The sequence below is a fragment of the Hyla sarda genome, chromosome 6 (genome assembly GCF_029499605.1).
Source record: "Hyla sarda isolate aHylSar1 chromosome 6, aHylSar1.hap1, whole genome shotgun sequence".
NCBI classification, from domain to species: Eukaryota; Metazoa; Chordata; class Amphibia; order Anura; family Hylidae; genus Hyla; species Hyla sarda.
In genome coordinates, this window is record NC_079194.1 from 288,801,570 (window position 1) to 288,822,069 (window position 20,500).

Sequence of the window (20,500 nt, forward strand, 5' to 3'; positions counted from 1 at the left end):
TAAGATAGTGACACAGGGAGAGGAAATCTGTCCAGAGGAAAAGTTGCTGAGTTGCCCATAGCAACCAATCAGATCGCTTCTTATATTCTTAAAAGGGGTACTCCGCTGCCCTGCTTCGGAAGCTCCGCTCCCCAGCGTCCGGAAGTTTATTGTTCCAAACGCTGCGTGCAGGCTTCCGTGTTCAGGGCCGCCCCTAGTGACGTCACACCTGCCCCCTCAACGAAAGTCTATGGGAAGGGGGCGTGACAGCCGTCACGCCCCCTTCCCATAGACTTTCGTTGAGGGGGCGGGCGTGACGTCACGAAGGGCGGCCCTGAACACGGAAGCCCGCACGCAGCGTTCGGAACAATAAACATCCGTACGCTGGGGAGCGGAGCAGCGGAGTACCCCTTTAAAAAGGATTCTGAAAAATGAAAGAAGCAATGCGATTGGTTGCTATGGGTAACTGGTCAACTTTTCCTCTGCACAGGTTTTGATAAGTCTCCCCAATCGTGTCCAGTGAAGCACGCCACCATTTTTGTTTTGGTTCACACACAGATTCCAGAGAAAAAATGCCCTCTGTATGCAGACAGAGGCAAAAAGGTACAAAAAAAAAGGATTCATGCCTCCTGTGAAAGCCATTGCATTAGTGCTCTACGTGGCTTTCAAATTCATGCGCATATACTTCTGCTATTGACTTCCTCTGTAAAAAAAAAAAAAAAAAAAGGTATCCCACTTATGTTTTGTCGCCACCCATAGACATGAATGGAGGGGGCGTGGCATCACAGCTGCCCGAACCCAGCGTTCTGGACAAAAAAAAAATTTCAAAACGTGTGGGTGCTATTTGGAAATCACGGGGCGGTCCCAGCGTCATCTTATGTCCTCTCCTTTTCATAGGGGATAAAATGTCCAGGGGCGGCGTACCCCTTTAAGGACTGAGGTGTGGACCACTGTGTTAATGAGTAGCCATGATGGAAATGTAAGGACTTGCTTGCAAAAGTTTCATAACCAGGGATTTGTGGTACCTAGTGTTCCTCGGAGTCTTGGTTGGAGGTTCATAGCGTGACAACAGCACGCTGTACAGAGCACTGGTGAGACCTCACTTGGAGTACTTGGGGCAATACTTGAGGCCGTACCTTTAGAAAGATATAGATACATTGGAGAGAGTTGAGAGAAGAGCTACTAAACTGGTCAATGGATTGCAGGATAAAACTACACATAAAGGGACAGGATAAAAGGAGGAGAGGATAACTTAAAAGAAGACTACCAAAAGAGGGAAAGGTTTCTGCAGTAATATTAGGAAGGATTACCATATATACTCAAGTATTAGCCGATCCCAATATAAGCCGAGGCCCCTACTTTCACCCCCAAAACCTGGGAAAACATATTGACTCCAGTATAAGCCGGGGGGGGGGGGGGGGGGATACATCATCCCCCCCCCCCCTGTCATCATCCAGAACCCCCTGTCCTCATCATCCCCTGTCAAACCCCCCCCCCCTTATCATTACCACCAGTCTATATCCCCCCTGTCATTATCCAGACAGCCCCCTCCGTCATCGTATAGGTCCCCCTCGTTGTCTACTCACCTCCCCAGTTCTCTCGGTCCTGTTGCTTAGTAGCTGCAGGGACAGTCCGCATTCCGGTAGGGAGGGTGAGCCGGTCTGGGCCATCCATCTTCACCGGGAGGCCCTCTTCTCCGCTCCGGCGCAGCCCCAGACTAGTGACGCTGCATTGACGACGACGCGCTGGGATGTCCATGTGCGGCGGCGTCAATGCAGCATCACTGGTCGGATGGTCCCTGCAGCGAAGATGGACGGCCCGGCCAACCCCACAAACTGTATATATTTTTTCACTCGAGTATAAGCCGACGGGGGCTTTTTCAGCACGAAAAATTGTGATGAAAAACGGCTTATACTCGAGATACGGTACTTTACTGAGAGAGTAGTGGATGCATGGAATAGCCTTCCTGCAGAAGAGGTAGCTACAAATACAGTGAAGGAGTTTAAGCATGGATGGGATAGGCATAAGGCTTTCTTTCATATAAGATAGGTCAAAGATGATCCTTCATATAAGATAGGGATAGTCCTTCATACACTGCTCAAAAAATAAAGGGAACACTAAGATAACACATCGTAGATCTGAATGAACGAATTGTATGAAATACTTTCGTCTTTACATAGTTGAATGTGCTGACAAATCACACAAAAATTATCAATGGAAATCAAATTTATAAACCCATGGAGGTCTGGATATGGAGTCACACTCAAAATCACAGTGGAAAACCACACTACAGGCTGATCCAACTTTATGTAATGTCTTTAAAACAAGTCACAATGAGGCTCAGTAGTGTGTGTGGCCTCCATGTGCTCCTGATGAGGTGGCAGATGGTCTCCTGAGGGATGTCCTCCCAGACCTGGACTGCAGCATCCGCCAACTCCTGGACAGTCTGTGGTGCAACGTTGCGTTGGTGGATGGGGCAAGACATGATGTCCCAGATGTGCTCAATCGGATTCAGGTCTGGGGAACGGGCGGGCCAGTCCATAGCATCAATGCCTTCCTCTTGCAGGAACTGCTAACACACTTCAGCCACATGAGGTCTAGCATTGTCTTGCATTAGGAGGAACCCAGGGCCAACCGCACCAGCATATGGTCTCACAAGGGGTTTGAGGATCTCATCTCGGTACCTAATGGCAGTCAGCCTACCTCTGGCAAGCACATGGAGGGCTGTGCGGCCCCCCCAAAGAAATTCCACCCCATACCATTAGTGACCCACCACCAAACCAGTCATCCTGGAGGATGTTGCAGGCCACAGAACGTTCTCCACGGCGTCTCCAGACTCTGTAACATGTGCTCAGTGTGAAACTGCTTTAATTTGTGAAGAGCACAATCTTGGTGTTCTCTGCCAAATGTCCTGCACGGTGTTTGGCTGTAAGCAAAACCCCCACCTCTGGACATCAGGCCCTCATGGAGTCTGTTTCTGACCATTTGAGTGGACACATGCACATTTGTGGCCTGCTGGAGGTCATTTTGCAGGGCTCTGGCAGTGCTCCTCTTGCTCCTCCTTGCACAAAGGCTGAGGTAGCGGTCCTGCTGCTGGGTTGTTGCCCTCCTCCACGTCTCCTGATGTACTGGCCTGTCTCCTGGTAGCGCCTCCATGCTCTGGACACTACGGTGACAGACACGACAAACCTTCTTGCCACAGCTCGGATTGATGTGCCATCCTGGCTGAGCTGCACTACCTAAGCCACTTGTGTGAGTTGTACACTCCATCTCATGCTACCACTAGAGTGAAAACACCGCCAGCATTCAAAAGTGACCAAAACATCAGCCAGGAAGCATAGGAACTGAGAAGTGGTCTGTGGTCACCGCCTGCAGGACCACTCCTTTACTGGGGGTGTCTTGTTAATTGCCTATAATTTCCACCTGTTGTCTGTTCCATTTGCACAACAGCATGTGAAATAGATTGTCAATCAGTGTTCTTCCTGAGTGGACAGTGTGATTGACTTGGAGTTACATTGTATTGTTTAAGTGTTCCCTTTATTTTTTTTTTGAGCAGTGTATAAGATAGGGATAGACATAAGGCTATCCTTCATATAAGATAGGGATAGACATAAGGCTATCCTTCATATAAGAAAGGGACAAGGACTATTGATACAATAAATGGGCCAAATGGTTCTGCTGACAGATTCTATGTTTCTATACTCGAGGTTACGAGCACAATTTGTAATTTTATTACATGTATTTATACTAAATCTTGGCTAAAGCTATGTTCTACAAAAACATACCCACATCATGTAAAATAAACCTCAGTAGATAAGATACTGATGCCACATCACTTCAGTAGTGCAGAAATCACAAGCCGCCATTGGTGTAACCTCATGCCCATTCTTGTTCGCCCATTGTATTGGGCCCTGTAAGGCCAACATTACCACGTCAATGGTTTCAGAAAAGCAAGATGAAGCATTTTACCCAGTAGGTTCATAACTGATGAGCACCACGGGATCACCATGAGTGATGTTCATGTTTGATGTGTTCCCAAAAATAAGCAGCTGTTCTGTGCCATGATGTTCAATAAATGTTGGCCTGGTCTCCAACCTGTAGGTCTCCCGCTCTTGTGGTGCACCATGGGTTGTCCTTCAAAGACGTGAACGTTCTTTTTGATGTTTCCTCAATGGCCATCGATCTGTGGGTTTCTTGTGTGTTTACGACCTTTAGTCCAGTTTGCTTATGGTTCTATCCACTTTTCTTCGGGAATTGACATTGTAGGATGACATCCTGCACACTCATGTAGCCCTTAAGCCCTCTCAGAAGCGAGCACGGGGGAAGTAGGATTCTTGTACAGCCGTCTTTTCAAACCCTGGAGTGACAGTGAGCGGCTTTGGTTGAAGAGTGGACCTTTAAACCCTCGGGGCTTCTACACATTCTCTATAACCGCATGAGTCACTTCTGTCAGACACAATCATACGCCCTATTGAGAAACCTTCAAAACCCTTCACTTTTGTTGCTTTACTGGTGAATGCTACGGCAGAAAAAAAAATCTGGAGCTCTTTCAAAGTCTGCATTCCATTGTTCTTTCCAGTCTTGTACCATCTATAGCTCAGGCTACTTATTGCCGAGAACTAGGGATAAAATAACCGCCCACCTATTGTAGATATTCTAGGTTTATATCTTTTCATTACTTTTTTTTTTTTTTTTTAACAAATCCCCAATCTTTTTTGAAGATAGGAATAGGACAAAAATGACATTGCTACATTGTTATGCGTAAGAAAGTGTGTGAGGTCTGATTTGCAGGACCCCTTTTATAGGGTCATTGCTTGTCACCTTCTTGTGTGAGCGGACTCTTAATTTGAGCGATTATTATACATGGTCCTGTTCATCCGTCTTCTTCAACACGTATTTCGTGCACCTGGTGACCAAAGGCTGATCCTAGACAGTATATACATTGCAGGTCTTTGTAATTATCTTCTCTGCTATAGTTAAAGGGGTACTCCGCCCCTAGACATCTTATCCCCTATCCAAAGGATAGAGGATAAAATGTCCAAACACTGGGGACACTGAGCGTCGTCTGGTGCAGCGCTGGAGGCTCGTGACGTCACTGTCACGCCACGACCATGCCCCCTCAATAAAAGTCTATGGGAGGGGGCGTGACTTGTATTGAGGGGGTGTGGCCATGATGTCAGTATCCTCCGCCCCGCATTGCCAGTCATCTGTTCGCTCCGTGCACCGGATGTCTGGGGTGCCGCAGCTGAGATCACAGGGGTCCCCAGCAGCGGGACCCCCATAACCCCGCCCCCTGCGATCAGACATCTTATCCCCCATCTAGGGATGGAGTATTCCTTTTTACTCCACTGTATAAAAGCATATCAGGCCGTACAAGACAATCAATCAGTCAGTCATTGAATACATGATCGCCGGACATACATCCTATCAGCCAAACCACCTGATTTTGGCAGGGCAGGCCATCTCTCCCCATTGGTAGTCTGGGTAGAGAAGGGTCGTGCATGCTGGATTTTATCTGCTCTATCCTTTAGTTAACAAGGAGATAAGCTGTTCCATAGGAGTTCCAGGTAGAGTAAGAGCTGAGGTGCAAAAGTGCCCTGGGAGTGGTGACCCCAGGGTGCCAGAATTCACTTGGTTTTCACCCCCACTTGAAAGATGGCTTATAGCACGCACTTTTTCTCACTGTTCTGGGCACTCACCCTTAGAATCCCGGCTTTCCAGCTAGGATCGAGGTATCACACTGCACACATCCACTTTATTTTCTTGTCATTGTGTCCACGTTTTGTCTTCTTTTCATAACTAGGATTGGTCAGGGTGTGGTTGCCCTTCTGGGTGTCCCTCCTGCTGGTCTAGGGGATGTGTTTGTGGCCATTAGGTTCCTTACCTCCCTGCCATGCCCTGGGCACCCTTGCTTCGGCAGGGGTGCCAAGCTGGTTTTACTGGTTCCTTGGTGTCAACTTGGTTTTTGCCTGGTTGTTTGCCGGGAGCTTTTTCGGTCCCTGAGTAGCTTCAGTGAAAGGGGACATTGTACTTGGAGCCTTGCAGGTCCCTTTTAGCCCAGAGGCGAAGGGTTTAGTTTATTGGGGGGGGCTCTCTCCTTTCAGAGAAGAGCTTGTGATGGACCACATCCTCGTGCACATTGTTTTTGTGTGAACACTTGCACTTGGGTGAACTGAGAGCAAGTACTACGTCCACCTAGTTCATAAGGTTTAATAAAGACAAGAGTTAAACCTAATATCCCTAATGAGTCCCTACGGAGTTGATACAGAGGAAGGCAAAAAATATATAAACTCGTACTCGAGGTAAAAATTCCTTCCCGACTCCAAATATGGCATCAGAATAAATCCCTGGATCAACGATCTGTCCCTATAAATCTAGTATACATAACCAGCGGTGTTATTATTCTCCAAAAATGCATCCAAATCCCTTTTAAAGAGTTCCCCATGACCACCTCTTCTGGCAGAGAGTTCCACAGTCTCACTGCTCTTACAGTAAAGAATCCCATCTGTTCTGGTGTAGAAACCTTCTTTCCTGTATACGTAGAGGATACCCCCTTGTTATAGATACAGTCCTGGGTACAAATAGATCATGGGAGAGATCTCTGTACTGTCCCCTGATATTTATACATGGCTTAGGGGGGAGACCTAATAACTTTCTTTTTTCTAAACTAAATAACCCTAATACTGATAATCTTTCTGGGTACTGTAGTCCTCCCATTCCCCGTATTACCCTGGTTGCCCATCTTTAAAGGGGTACTCCGGTGAAAACCTTTTTTCTTTTACATCAATTGGTGCCAGAAAGTTAAACATATTTGTAAATTACTTCTATTAAAAAATCTTAATCCTTCCAATACTTATTAGCTGCTGAATGCTACAGAGGAAATTCCTTTCTTTTTGGAACACTGATGACATCATGAGCACAGTGCTCTCTGCTGACATCTCTGTCCATTTTATCAACCGTGCATAGCAGATGTATGCTAAAGGCAGCATGGTGGCTCAGTGGTTAGCACTGCTGCCATGCAGTGCTGGGGCCTTGGGTTCAAATCCCACCAAAGACAACAATAAATAAAGAGTTATTATTATTATGACGTCAGCAAAGAGCACTGTGCTCGTGATGTCATCAGAGAGAATTCCAAAAAGAAAAGAATTTCCTCTGTAGTATTCAGCAGCTAATAAGTACAGGAAGGATTAAGATTTTTTTTAATAGAACTAATTTACAAATCTGTTTATCTTTCTGACATCAGTTGATTTAAAAGAAAAAAGGTTTTCACCGGAGTACCCCTTTAAACCCTCTCCAGCTCCACTATATCTTTCTTGTACACTGGTGACCAGTACTGTACACAGTATTCCATGTGTGGTCTAACTAGTGATTTGTACAGCGGTAGAATTATTTCCTTGTCGTGGGCACCTATGCCCCTATTGATGCACCCCATGATTTTATTTGCCTTTGCAGCAGCTGCCCGACACTGGTCACTACAGCTAAATTTACTGTTAACTAAGACTCCTAAATCCTTTTCCATGTCAGTCGTCCCAAGTGTTCTCCCATTTAATACATAATCCCAGCCCGGATTTTTCTTCCCCATGTACATTACCTTACATTTATCAGTACTGAACCTCATCTTCCACTTCCCAGCCCAAACCTCCAACCTATCCAGATCCATTTGTTACAATGCCCTGTCCTCTATTGTGTTATCTACTATACACAGTGCACTGTCCTCTATAGTGTTTACCGCTTTACAGAGTTTAGTATCATCTGCAAAGATTGCTACTTTACTATTCAACCCCTCTACAAGGTCATTAATGAATATATTAAATAGAACAGGACCCAAAACTGACCCCTGTGGTCCCCACTAGTAACAGTCACCCAATCAGAATAAGTACCATTAATAACCCCCCCCCTGTTTCCTATCACTGAGCCAGTTACTTACACACATTCTCCCCCAGCCCGATCCTTCTCATTTTATGCACCAATCTTTTACGTGGCACCGTATCAAATGCTTTCGAAATGATATGGAGTCATACATTTATTTTTATCAAGATATTCCAAAATAGCATCTCTTAGAAAACCCTCAAACAATTTACATACAACGGAGGTTAAACTAACAGGCCTATAATTCCTTTTTAAATATCGGCACCAGTAAGAAGACATCTTTGCTTGGCTGAGCTGAATGTGTCTGGATGGGGGGGGGGGGGGAAAGCTGCTGTTGGCCAAAAGAGCGTTCAGTCTACACCTTTCCTATGTGTTTGGGCAGTTTTAGCCAAATAATAAAGGACAATCATCTGGAAAGAAGTCGATCATGTTTGAAATTTTCAAATAAAAGATCTGGAATGCATGCTACCCAAAGATTCCAAAAAATGTCATGCCATGACTAAGGGTCATGAGGACCTGAAACACATCGGCATTTGTTTCCCACGTGTTTCTTCTGTTTTTATACCGCACCAAGGATGTGAGGTGGACATGAGAGCTGTTACTTTTCCAAAAAAAAAGACTGCTCCACCTTTTGACTGATGTTATTAACCATGTGTTCGGTCAGAACAGCTGTAACGTCCAATAGGAACTAATGTGTATAGCTGTATATATACGCGAAATAATTGTTCATAGTTCAATCACCAATTTGTATGGCCACTTTTACACTACTTTGCCGTAAGCTGAGGATGCCTAAACCAAACATCTCAACCTAAAAACATGGTGATGGTACCTGTCATGATCTTGTTAAATGTTATAATCCTTCCAGTTCACTGCCCCCATCATGATAAACCACCCCCTGCCTTTATTTTTATTATTTTTTAGTTTTCTACCTTGATATTGTTCTGTATTTTCTGCTCAGTCTCAGTCAGAATCACAGACTGGGAAGGGGTGTTCCCCAGCAGGCTATGACATCATCTGAAGCCATACAGGGGAGAACTTCCTCCCTCACTCTGCTACACACAGCCCAGAGCAGTTCAGTGTGAGATGAGCTATGATTGGCTAAGGCTGCACGCACACCCCCTCAGCATTTCCTGATTTTGGACTTCTGCCATAGACATATGCCGCCACCAGCAGCTTACCCCCCCCCCCCCCATTGAAAACACATATACACACAGACATCCGCACAGTTGAGTGTTCAAGAAGTTTGCAAGAGAAAGCCATCAGCCCAATGGCTACATTTAGGCCCTATACACCCATTGTAGCTCCTAAATACTAGTGAGCCATCCTAAGCAACGTACAGCCTAACAGATGCTGAAACTCGACTGAAAAGGGTTCATCCTACGATGGTGCCAATTGAGCTCTTCCGCATACAATCATTTGCTCATCGGGGTCATTTACTTGATTTTATGCACATTATCTCAGGTAGATTCAATCCATAGGTTCTGGTCTTTGAATGTGACCTTAAATGGGATATTGTTCCATTTTGTTCCTTTTGGTTTTTCCATTAGAAAACAAATAAACACAGATACACGGCCGGGCCTGACGCAAGCGTTCAGCATTAAAATAAGGTTTGTCATTCTATGATGTCAGTGAATAGAAATGCTAATCTTCCTCACAAGGAGAAGACAATGGTGGGCCCTGCATATATTTACAATGATCACTTTATCATCTGCATATTGACTAGGACTGGAATTTTCTCAGCAGGTGTGAGTACATATTAAGATAATCATGGCTATGAATAGAGAGGGGCCCATTGACGTGTGTGTGGGGGGTCAGACCTTCTGTCAAGGGTCATCCGCACCTGTCGTGAGGTCACATGATGTGGCCATTTTGACGTTCAGAGGTGAACAATGTTGATGTCAATAACTACAAATCATTCAACGCACCGAGCAGACACATTAGTGAAGCCTAAAAATGTTTTATTTTTCCATAAAGAGTAGGAGGAGAATGGAGGGAAATGTATCCTATATGTGACCTTATTTGAAGGGGTACTCCGCCTCTAGACATAGGATAGGGGATAAGATGTCTGATCGAGGGGGTCCTGCCGCTTGGGACCCCCGCGATCTCCCTGCTGCACCTGGTGTTTACCTAGAGCATCGGGTGCAGTTCTGTAGGCTCGTGACATCATGGTCATGCCCCCTCAATGCAAGTCTATGGGAGGGGATAATACACACAGTGACGTCACAGTAGAGGGATAATACACACAGTGACGTCACAGTACAGGGATAATACACACAGTGATGTCACAGTACAGGGATAATACACACAGTGATGTCACAGTACAGGGATAATACACACAGTGATGTCACAGTACAGGGATAATACACACAGTGATGTCACAGTACAGGGATAATACACACAGTGATGTCACAGTACAGGGATAATACACACAATGATGTCACAGTACAGGGATAACACACACAGTGATGTCACAGTACAGGGATAATATACACAGTGATGTCACAGTACAGGGATAATACACACAGTGATGTCACAGTACAGGGATAAACGGTGTCCTGTCCCCAGGGGTGTAGCATATATTTTATATTTTAGTTTGCATTAGATCCATCCGAAGATCCCTTGCACAGTGGTTCTTATGCCAAACAAGGTAGGAGCCCCTGTACCATATTTTGGAATGGGGGGGGGGGGGGGGGGTTGAATTTTTATTTATTTTTTTGTACTTTTATCAATTCATTTTGTATAACAATTCAAAGCGGACCTCTGCACATTATAAAATAATCTCTAGTGTATATATAGGAAGACGTGGGTGATGGAGAGAGCCTGGTGCTACCAGGTATAATGTTCTGCAGGGAACTCTAGGGCTAGCACATCCCGGGGCTCTGGTTTATGTATGGACCGGTCAATATGACAGTCTGTGTACACAAGATAAACCAACGCCTCGCTACTTAAAGAGCCCTGTATTTTTTTTGTATAAGATAAAGATATGCCAGACATAACATATGGATTTTCTACGATTTCACAACCATCAGAGTCATAGCCAATGACTCATTTGCATCTTCATTTCACCCTTTTCGGATATTACTTGAGACCCTGTCATTTAGCCCTGTCATTTAGCTTCGGGCTGTGTTCACACAGTGTAAAATGAGTGGCATCTTTTTAAAAGAAAACGCAATAAAATAGCAAAATAATGCTTTGTCTGAAAGTCTATGGAAAAGCAGATATAGCTGCTAACGGGCGTTAAAAAAAATGATTATTAGAAATATATAGTAATAAATTAGATATAGTATAAATATAATAAAGGCCTATGAAATATGTAATAGGAATATAATAAAGGCCTATGAAATATGTAATAGGAATATAATAAAGGCCTATAAAATATATAAATGTAATTAAGGCCTATAAAATATACATATAATGTTAATATAATAGAGGCTTATATAAAATATATAATGGTAATAGAACAGGAATATTTTAAATATATGATATGAATATAATAAAGACCTATAAAAGATATAATCTGAATATAATAAAGGCCTATATAATATATATGAAAATAATAAAGACCTATATAAAATAGATTATATGAATATAATAAAGACCTATAAAAGATATAATATGCATATAATAAAGACCTATAAAAGATATAATATGAATATAATAAAGACCTATAAAAGATATAATATGAATATAATAAAGACCTATAAAAGATATAATATGAATATAATAAAAGCCTATAAAATTTACAGTATTCTAAAAACCTATAAAATATTAAAAAAAAAAAAATAGAAGCAATTTCAACAACTTTAGCTTGTTTTGAAAAACGGCAGCAAATATGACCGAAAATACACGGTGCGAGCGTCCTGTAAAAATAATTTTGTCTCGGCGTCTAGAGTCGAGAGACTGAAAAACTGAAATGACGTGTTCCCAACTGGACAAAAGCGAGACATTTTACAGCGTGTGGCAGGAGAAGGGTTAAGCCTGGGGCCTGGAGTAACATCCTGCAGTCACACATTACTCACAGCTCAACACTCAGTCGCCAGGGACTGAATCTGGCTGCTCCAGGTCAAGAGAGGGACCCCCCCTCCATCCGCTGCTCCTATTGGAGTAGGGACTGTAATAGGATACAAGCTTGCTCCCCCTCTCTCCTCTGTTTCTCCGAGCACAAAGGTTTAACTGCAGGGGAGAGAGAGCTGTTTGTAAACCACTCAAGATGCAGTTCATTAAAAAAGCTTGAAGAGTAGAGAGAAGGGGGGTAGAGAATGGGCAAGCCATCAAATCTGAAATAAAGCTGGTCTTAGTACCCCCTCCCCCAGCACACTCCCGTACCAGCTTCGGACGAAAACTTTGGATGAGAAAAGTTTTACCGGCCTACGAAAATTTTTGGTACATGATCGGGAAATCCAGGCACAACCTTAGACAGACTGTCACACCACGTTTTCACTGTACAGGTGCCGGATCCGGCTGGGGGGAGGGGAAAACCGGGCGCTCCCGTACCCCAGCCGGACCAGCGCTGAAATCCATTTACTTTAATAAGCCAATCGGAGTCAAACGGTGACTCCGGTGGGCTCATTTTTGACCCGTATCTGGTTTTGTGACCGGACCTAAAACCGTACTACACTATGGTTTTAGGTCCGGTCAGGAAACCGGATACGGGTTAAAAATTAGCCGACCGTAGTCACCATTTGACTCCGATTGGCTTATTAAAGTAAATGGATTTCAGCGCTGGTCCGGCTGGGGTACGGGAGCGCCCGGTTTTCCCCTCCCCCAGCCGGATCCGGCACCTGTACAGTGAAAACGAGGTGTGAATGCAGCCTTAGGCTGCATTCACACCATGTTTTTATAATACAATTCCCGTATACGTTTCAATTTGAAAACCGTACAGAACCGTATTGAAAACCGTATGCATTGACTCTCCATTGAAAACCATATGCCAAAAGATGAATCCGGTTGTGTCCGTTTTGCATCCTGTACGGGTTTGTCAGTTTTTTTTTCCGTATCCAAAACCGTAGCCAACAACGATTTTTGGTCCGGGTGAAAAACCGTATTGAAACTTATACGTTTTTTTTTTTTTTTTTTTTTAACATGGGAGTCAATGAGAACCGTATGTGCGTACGGTTCCATCTGGTTTGCACCATATGGTTTTTGACATGTGAAACTTTATTTATAATGGAGTTTTTCAAACTGTATACGGGTTAAAATTTGTACACACGTTTTGCTACAGTCTAGTCCGGTTTTGAGGAATCAGTTTTTCATCAAAAACCTGATCCGGGAACTGTATTGCAAAAATGTGGTGTGAATGCAGCCTTAGACATAGACTGTGCAAAGTTTGACAGGTTACAGTGCATCTGTCACATGGGCTATGGTGGTGATTTTATGACATCAGTTTATCAGGGGTTGGTCTCCCCATGCCATATATACCTTTGCTATTAGTTATTGAGTCTTTTTTTGCAGCCAAAAATCCACATGGTTCCCTAGCTGATTTCTGCCAGTCCTTACAACTGTGTTTTCCAACCAGTGTGTCTCCAGCTGTTGCAAAACTACAATTCCCATCATACCCGTACAGCTCTAGACGAACGCCGTGTGCAGCACGGAGATCATGGGGGTCCAAAAACAGCTTTGGCCGAAAACTTTGGATGAGAACATTTTTACCGGCCTACTAAAGTTTTGGTACATGATTGGGAAATCAAGGCACAAGCTTGGACATACTGTCTTAGACATAGACAGTGCAAAGTTTGACAGTTTACAGTGCATCTGTCACATGGGCTATGGTGGTGATCAGTTTATCAGGGGTTGGTCTCCCCATGCCATATATACCTTTGCTATAAGTTATTAAGCCTTTTTTGTCAACCAAAAATCCACATCATTCCCTTGCTGATCCCCGCCAGTCCTTCAACAATGATTTCCAACCAGTGTGCCTCCAGCTGTTTCAAAACCACAATTCCCAGCATGCCCGGACAGCCGAAGGCTGTCTGGGCATGCTGGGAGTTGTAGTTTTGCAACAGCTGGCGGCACATGGTTTCACCCCCGTCCCGCCCCCTCCCTTAGACTTGCATTGAGGGGGTGTGGCCGTGACTTCATGAGCCTCCGGCGATGAACCAGATGCTCTAAACGAACACCGGGTGCAGCACGGAGATCACGGGGGTCCCCAGCGGAGGGACCCCCATGATCAGACATCTTATTCCCTATCCTTTGGATAGAGGATAAGATGTCTAGGGGCAGAGTACCCCTTTAAATGTCTGGGTGGTGGGCAATGAATTCTTTGCAGCCGTTCTAAAAACGGACAGGATTTTGCCAAGTCGACCCTGCCTGCCCGATCATTGGGCAATACTGCTTCTTGGGCAGGAGATCATGTGATCGCCGATGCCAGGTATCTGCAGAAACTGCTGGGCTTTACAAGACCCAGATCATCTCTGCACATAATGTGAAGGGGCTTAATTTCCCCTGTAACTTAGGCCACCATGTGGCATGCCATGATTAAAGGGGTACTCCCCTGGAAAACATTTTTTTATTTTATTTTTTTTAAATCAAATGGTGCCAGAAAGTTAAACAGATTTGTGAATTACTTCTATTTAAAAATCTTAATCCTTCCAGTACTTATCAGCTTCTATTTGCTCCACAGGAAGTTCTTTTCTTTTTTAATTTCCTTTCCGTATGACCACAGTGCTCTGTGCTGACATCTCTGCTCATTTTAGGAACTGTCCAGAGTAGGAACAAATCCCCATAGCAAACCTCTCCTGCTCTAGACAGTTCCCAAAATGGCCAGAGGTGTCAGCAGAGAGCACTGTGGTCAGACTGAAAAGGAAATTCAAAAAGATAATAGCTTCCTGTGGAGCAAATAGAAGCGGATAAGTACTTAAAGGATTACGATTTTTAAATAGTAATTTACAAATCTGTTTAACTTCCTGGCACCAGTTGATTTAAAAAAAATAAAATAAATAAAGTTTTCCAGGGGAGTACCCCTTTAAGTGTCCCTGAGACCTAAAGTGTCAGAGAGGTGTGGCCAGGAGCCTGTTATGTCCTGGGCCGCAACACCTCTGTATTCTAAGTCATGCTGCTTTGATTGACACACTGGGTTGCCGATCTGTGTGATTTGTCCAATGGGGATAGCGGTATACGTGTAGTGAGCATGTAACCCATCAGACAAACTGCGTATGCTTTGAAATCCCTAGAGGCCAAAAGGAAGACCTGTCACTAGAGGCAGGGAGCAAGTTCTTCGCCTCTAGGGATTTTGGCGCATGTGCAGCGTGTCTGATGGGGTCACAGACTCACCACGTGATTTCTGCTATCCTCATTGGGGCACATGCGCAGACAAAACACACAGGGCTGCCGTTGGCACAATCAATAAAGGTAGAGGTAGAAGTGTAGACACCATTAGATCTCCAGGCAATCATGCAGACCCAATAATATCCGTCTATGGAAGTAATGTCTTCTGCTAGGTGACAACCCAAATTTATTGCACTCCAGACTAAGCTAGGTTTACATCACGTCTTCCGTGCCCTTCAGGGTCCGTTCAGCACTTTTTTTTTTTCTTCAGCAGAATGGACCCTAAAATGGGTAGGAACACAACAGACACTGCCGGGTATTCACTTAAATGGGGTCTGTCGTCGGGGATCCGATAGTTTAATAGGGCATCCACAATTTTTGTCTCCACTAAACTCCCATCGCTCTAACGGAATTGCTGACATAACTCCGAATAGCAGAGTCCAAATGCAATGTGAACGAGGCCTTAGGGTACGTGCACGTAATTATTGTGCTTTGACCCATTTTGGATCCACTCAGTGTCAGGCAACAGACCAGAACGGACCCTTCTGGCTCCAGAAAGTTAAACAGATATGTAAATCATTTCTATTAAAAAATCTTAATCCTGTCAGTACTTATGACCTGCTGAAGTTGAGTTATTCTTTTCTGTCTAAGTGTTCTCTAATGACACCTGTCTCGGGAACTGTCCAGAGTAGAAGCAAATCCCCATAGCAAACCTCTCCTACTCTGTGCAGTGCCTGATACAGACAGAGGTGTCAGCAGAGAGCACTGTTGCCAGACAGAAGAGAACAACTCAACTTCAGCAGCTGATAATTATTGAAAGGATTAAAAAATGTTAATAGAAGTAATTTACATATCTGTTTGACTTTCTGGAGTCAGTTGATCTATAACAAAAAAAAAAAAAAAGAATGTTTTTTCCTGGAATACCCCAGACTCAACATACAATGTACAGACAGTCCAGATCTGTGAAACGTGTCAATGGATGGAAGAACCGACCAATCAGAATGGGCATTCACTGGTAAAACACCTGTATTACTGAAGTGCATGCACTGACTGGTGTCTGGTAGCGCCCCCTACAGTACAGGGAGGTATTACATGTTCTGTACTCTTTACCTGTACCATGGTTAGCTGCTCCTTTGGACACCAGGTCAGGGCGGCTCCATGTTACTTTTTTAGGACACTGTGTACTGTACAGGACCCTGAAGAAGCTCCTGTCCTCTACATAGACCAGTGTTTCCCAAGCAGGGTGTGGGAGCTGTTGCAAAACTACAACTCCCAGCATGCCCGGACAGCCTTCAGCTGTAAGGGCATACTTGGAGTTGTAGTTTTGAAACAGCTGGAGGCTCCCTGCTTGGGAAACACTGACAGACAGTGATTACAGCTCCCAGCAGATCTTTCTTACTTTTATATGTAAGGATTTGCTTTATCTATATTAGTTATCTACTTATTTTTCTTTATTCCTCCCTTTTTCCTATTTTTTGGTTGACATTTTGGTGCCTCTAGAAGCAATTATCAGTTTTCCATAGAGTTATGGTCTCAACATGTGATGGTTTCAACATACAATGGTCGTCCTGGAACCAATTAATATTGTAACTTGAGGGACCACTGTATATGTGTGGTCACCACCTGATAGTCGGATTTTTTTGTACCTGATTTGGTCGTTTGTATTTAGCCACTTTCGACGGCCTGTAGATTTTAAAAGGGTACTCCGCCCCTAGACATCTTATTCCCTTTCCAAAGGATAGGGGATAAGATGTCTAATCACGGGGATCCCCCCGCTGGTGACCCCCGCAATCTCGGCTGCAGCACCCCAGACATCCAGTGCATGGAGTGAACTTCGGTCGGTGCCAGATGACTGGCAATCTGGGGCGGAAGCTCGTGATGTCCTGGCCACGCCCCTTCAATGCAAGTCTATGGGAGGGGGGGTAACGGACGTCACGCCCCCTCCCATAGACTTACATTGAGGAGGCGTGGCTGTGACGTCATGAGCGGGGCGTGGCCATGATGTCACAAGCCTCCGGCACTTAACCCAATGCTCTAAACGAACAGTGGGTGCAGCACGGAGATTGTGGGCATCCCATCGGCGGGATCCCCGCAATCAGACATCTTATTCCCTATCCTTTGCATAGGGGATAAAATGTCTAGGGGCGGAGTACCCCTTTAAATGTCCGGGCGATGGGCAATTAATAATGCGCAGCCTTTCTAAAACGGACAGGGTATTGCCAAGTTGACCCTGTCTACCCAATTGCTGTGTACACAGGGATCAATGAGCAATACTGCTTCTTGGGCAGGAGATCATGTGACCACCGATGCCAGGTATCTGCAGAAGTTGCTGGGACTTACAGGACCCAGATCAGCTCTACACACAATATTGTGGTGAGCCACAGGGGTGTGAAGCTGAGGTGTATGGGGCAGATGTTGTAGCCCAGGGGCAGATGGTGTTAACTCCTAAATGTGTTGCTGGTTCTTCGGGAGAGGTCTGAGTGCCACATTTGGTCACATCTAGGGCCAAGCCTCTGTGTCTGTCAAGCTGACGCATCAGTCCCATAAGAGGGATTTCAGAGAAGGCAAACCTGCAGTACGCCCGGTCAGGAGACCTGGTGCTGGTGTGGTACAGAAGGAGACTTCTTTAAGCTTACATACAGGAACTATATAAAAGGATGCTCTTACTCGGGGCAATGGCTGGATACAAGAAGCTGAGTTGCCAGGCATTGGCCTAAGTGCATTAGAGAGTGGATAGAGAATACTGGCTTAAAGAGTACTCCGAGGAAAATTAACTTATCCCCTAGCCACAGGACTGACTTGCAGGGACCCCCCGCGATCTTTAGGAAGGGACCCTGGCGCTCTCAGTGAGGAGCGCATGTCATCTACCGTAAAAGGTCAGCGCTCCATTCATTTCTATGGGGGCGCCCGATGATGCCCGAGAGCTGTACCCGGTCTTGTCCCATAGAAATGAAGGGAGCACGTGCCGCTCCTCACTGAGCGACAGATCCCGTCCGAGGTGTAATACCACATACGTATATGTAAAGGAGTACTAAAGGTGCTGTTTTAGCTAAAATGCCCCACATCCCTGTATGTTTATTCTCGCCCACTGATATGATCACTTCCTGATTTCTTCTCCAAACTTTGACCCTGCTCTTACCATGTTACAGAGTACAAACTTTCCCACAATCCCCCCTGCTTGTAGACACAGTAGACACTAACAAACACTATGCAGTTGAAATGAGCATGCTTGGCCGTCTCAGTGGGTGCCCTAAGATGGTCGTAACCAAGGGCAACAGGGCAAAACATGAAGGTATGAATAAGTATCTCTCTCTTTATCTCTCGCTCTCTCTCTCTCTCTCTCTCTCTCTCTCTCTCTCTCTCTCTCTCTCTCTCAGAGTTCATTTTCTGAAATGCTTGTCCTCTTCACATGTGACTTTCGGGCCTTATTGACTTAGACCTTAAATGGGTTGTGTCATCAAACCTTCATGATACCCAGCGATATAAGGCAAGTGCTCTCTATCACCCAAAATGCAAGAAAAAGTGCAAACGTGTCACACTAAAAAAACGTGCACAAAGGATGCGGTCTATCGCTAAGCCCTTCTCCAACAGGAGAGAGGCCCCCCAACAAACCTACCCTTCACCTCTGGGCCAAAAGTCTAGGCGTTAACCAAGTTATCAGCCGTGGAGCCGTATACTGATGGCATCTTGGCCGAAGCCAAGATGCCCAGGGGTTGCAGGGAGGTGAGGAACCAAATGGCCACACACACCTCCCCTAGACCGCCAGGAGGGACACCCAAAGGGGCTATCGCATTCTGACAAATCCTGTGTACAAACAAACAACATAAATAAGTGGATGAGTGCAGATATACTGCACAGTCTTCCGGCCGGATCTATAAAAAAAATTTCCTGATCCTATCCAGAAGGCCGGGATACCAAGGGTGAGTGCCAAAGGTGAAGAGTATGGTGCAGTGCGTTCACTCAGTGAGTTAACACCCAGTGAGTTTCGGCACCTCAGGGTCACCACTCCCCGAGGCACAGAAGTACCTCGGCTCTACACCCCTCTACCTCATGGCGAGACCCGGAGGAAACCGGTCACATCAGGACAGCTGTTGAGCTGATTCCTCAGAACCAGCCCCGGAACGCCCCGGTACACCTGCTTCCTCCATGCAGCATCCATCCTACATCAATGGCCAGAGACTAAACCACTGATAAGAACAGATACTACACTTGATCTTAGCCAAAAGGCCGAGAAGCGATCACTCAGTGAGCTATAACACCCAGTGAGTTTCGGCACCTCAGGGTCACCACTCCCCGAGGCACAAAAGTACCTCGGCTCTAGACCTTTCCAGTCACCGGTCACATCAGGGCAGCCATTGAGCTCGTTACGTGGCACCAGCCTCGGTACACCTGCTCCTCCATGCAGCCATCCATTCCTACCAGTAGACTGCCTGATAAGAACAGATACTACACTTGATCTTAGCCAAAAGGCCAAGAAGCGGTACCCAGTGATGTAAGGGGGAGGAGGAAGGGAGGGGGGGCTTATATAAAACCATGATGAACCAGTTCTACCAGAACAAGGGCTGCTTTTATTTATTGGCCTGGCTCATAGAGAGTTCCCCCCCCCCCCCCCCCCCCATTGAAGTACCTATGCAATATCAGAAATGTCCATTTCTTGTCCTGATTGTTGCACCAGTCTAGAATGTTGTACTGTAAATGGAAATTACTAACAATGATGTTTTCCATGTCATGACTGTCAAAACTGAATAAATAATTAATAAAATTTTAACGATTGGAAAAATCATTTAAAGAAAAAAAATAATCACAGCACAAATGGTCAGAGCACAAGGTTATGCGTTATGTATGCACACCGCCAGTATTTGGGGGTTCAATTGACTGTAATGCTCCAAATTCGATTGGGTTCTATGGTGATCCAAATATGGTTCCGTGGGTTCGCTGGGTCATAAGGGCGTAAACTAACACTAAAATGCTACTTATTTCTAGGGTTGCCACCTTTCTTCCCAAAAAAACAAAACACCATGCTAATTTGCATAATTAATTATATATGCGTAACATCACAGGATACACATATGCGGGGAAAATTTTGTCCTACAACTTTTTTATTTCTCCTTATACGGGCCTTATTTTTGCACCCTGATCTGTGTTTTTTTACAGGACCATTTTTGTTTTGATGTGACTTTTTGATCGCTTTTTTTTAATTTATTTTTTTATTAAATTCGGGAGTTGCGGTTAGTTACTAACTACAACTCCCAGCATGCCCTGACACAGTCTGTGGCTCAGCAGCTGCCCCAAACGAAAACTACAACTCCCAGATAGTAGTATATAGTATAGGTCAGCGTTTCCCAACCAGGGGTGCCTCCAGCTGTTGCAAAACTAAAACTCCCAGCAT

General features: G+C 45.0%; 1 long non-coding RNA gene and 2 pseudogenes across 2 annotated transcripts in view; all 3 read right to left on the bottom strand.

The window, feature by feature from the left end:
• LOC130277212 (uncharacterized) overlaps positions 1-20,500 on the bottom strand; it is a 133,560-nt gene that overhangs the window by 75,169 nt on the left and 37,891 nt on the right. The gene's annotated exons all lie outside the window — the stretch shown is intronic.
• Positions 19,198-19,350, bottom strand: LOC130277893 (U2 spliceosomal RNA; annotated as a pseudogene).
• LOC130277878 (U2 spliceosomal RNA) lies at positions 19,424-19,593 on the bottom strand (annotated as a pseudogene).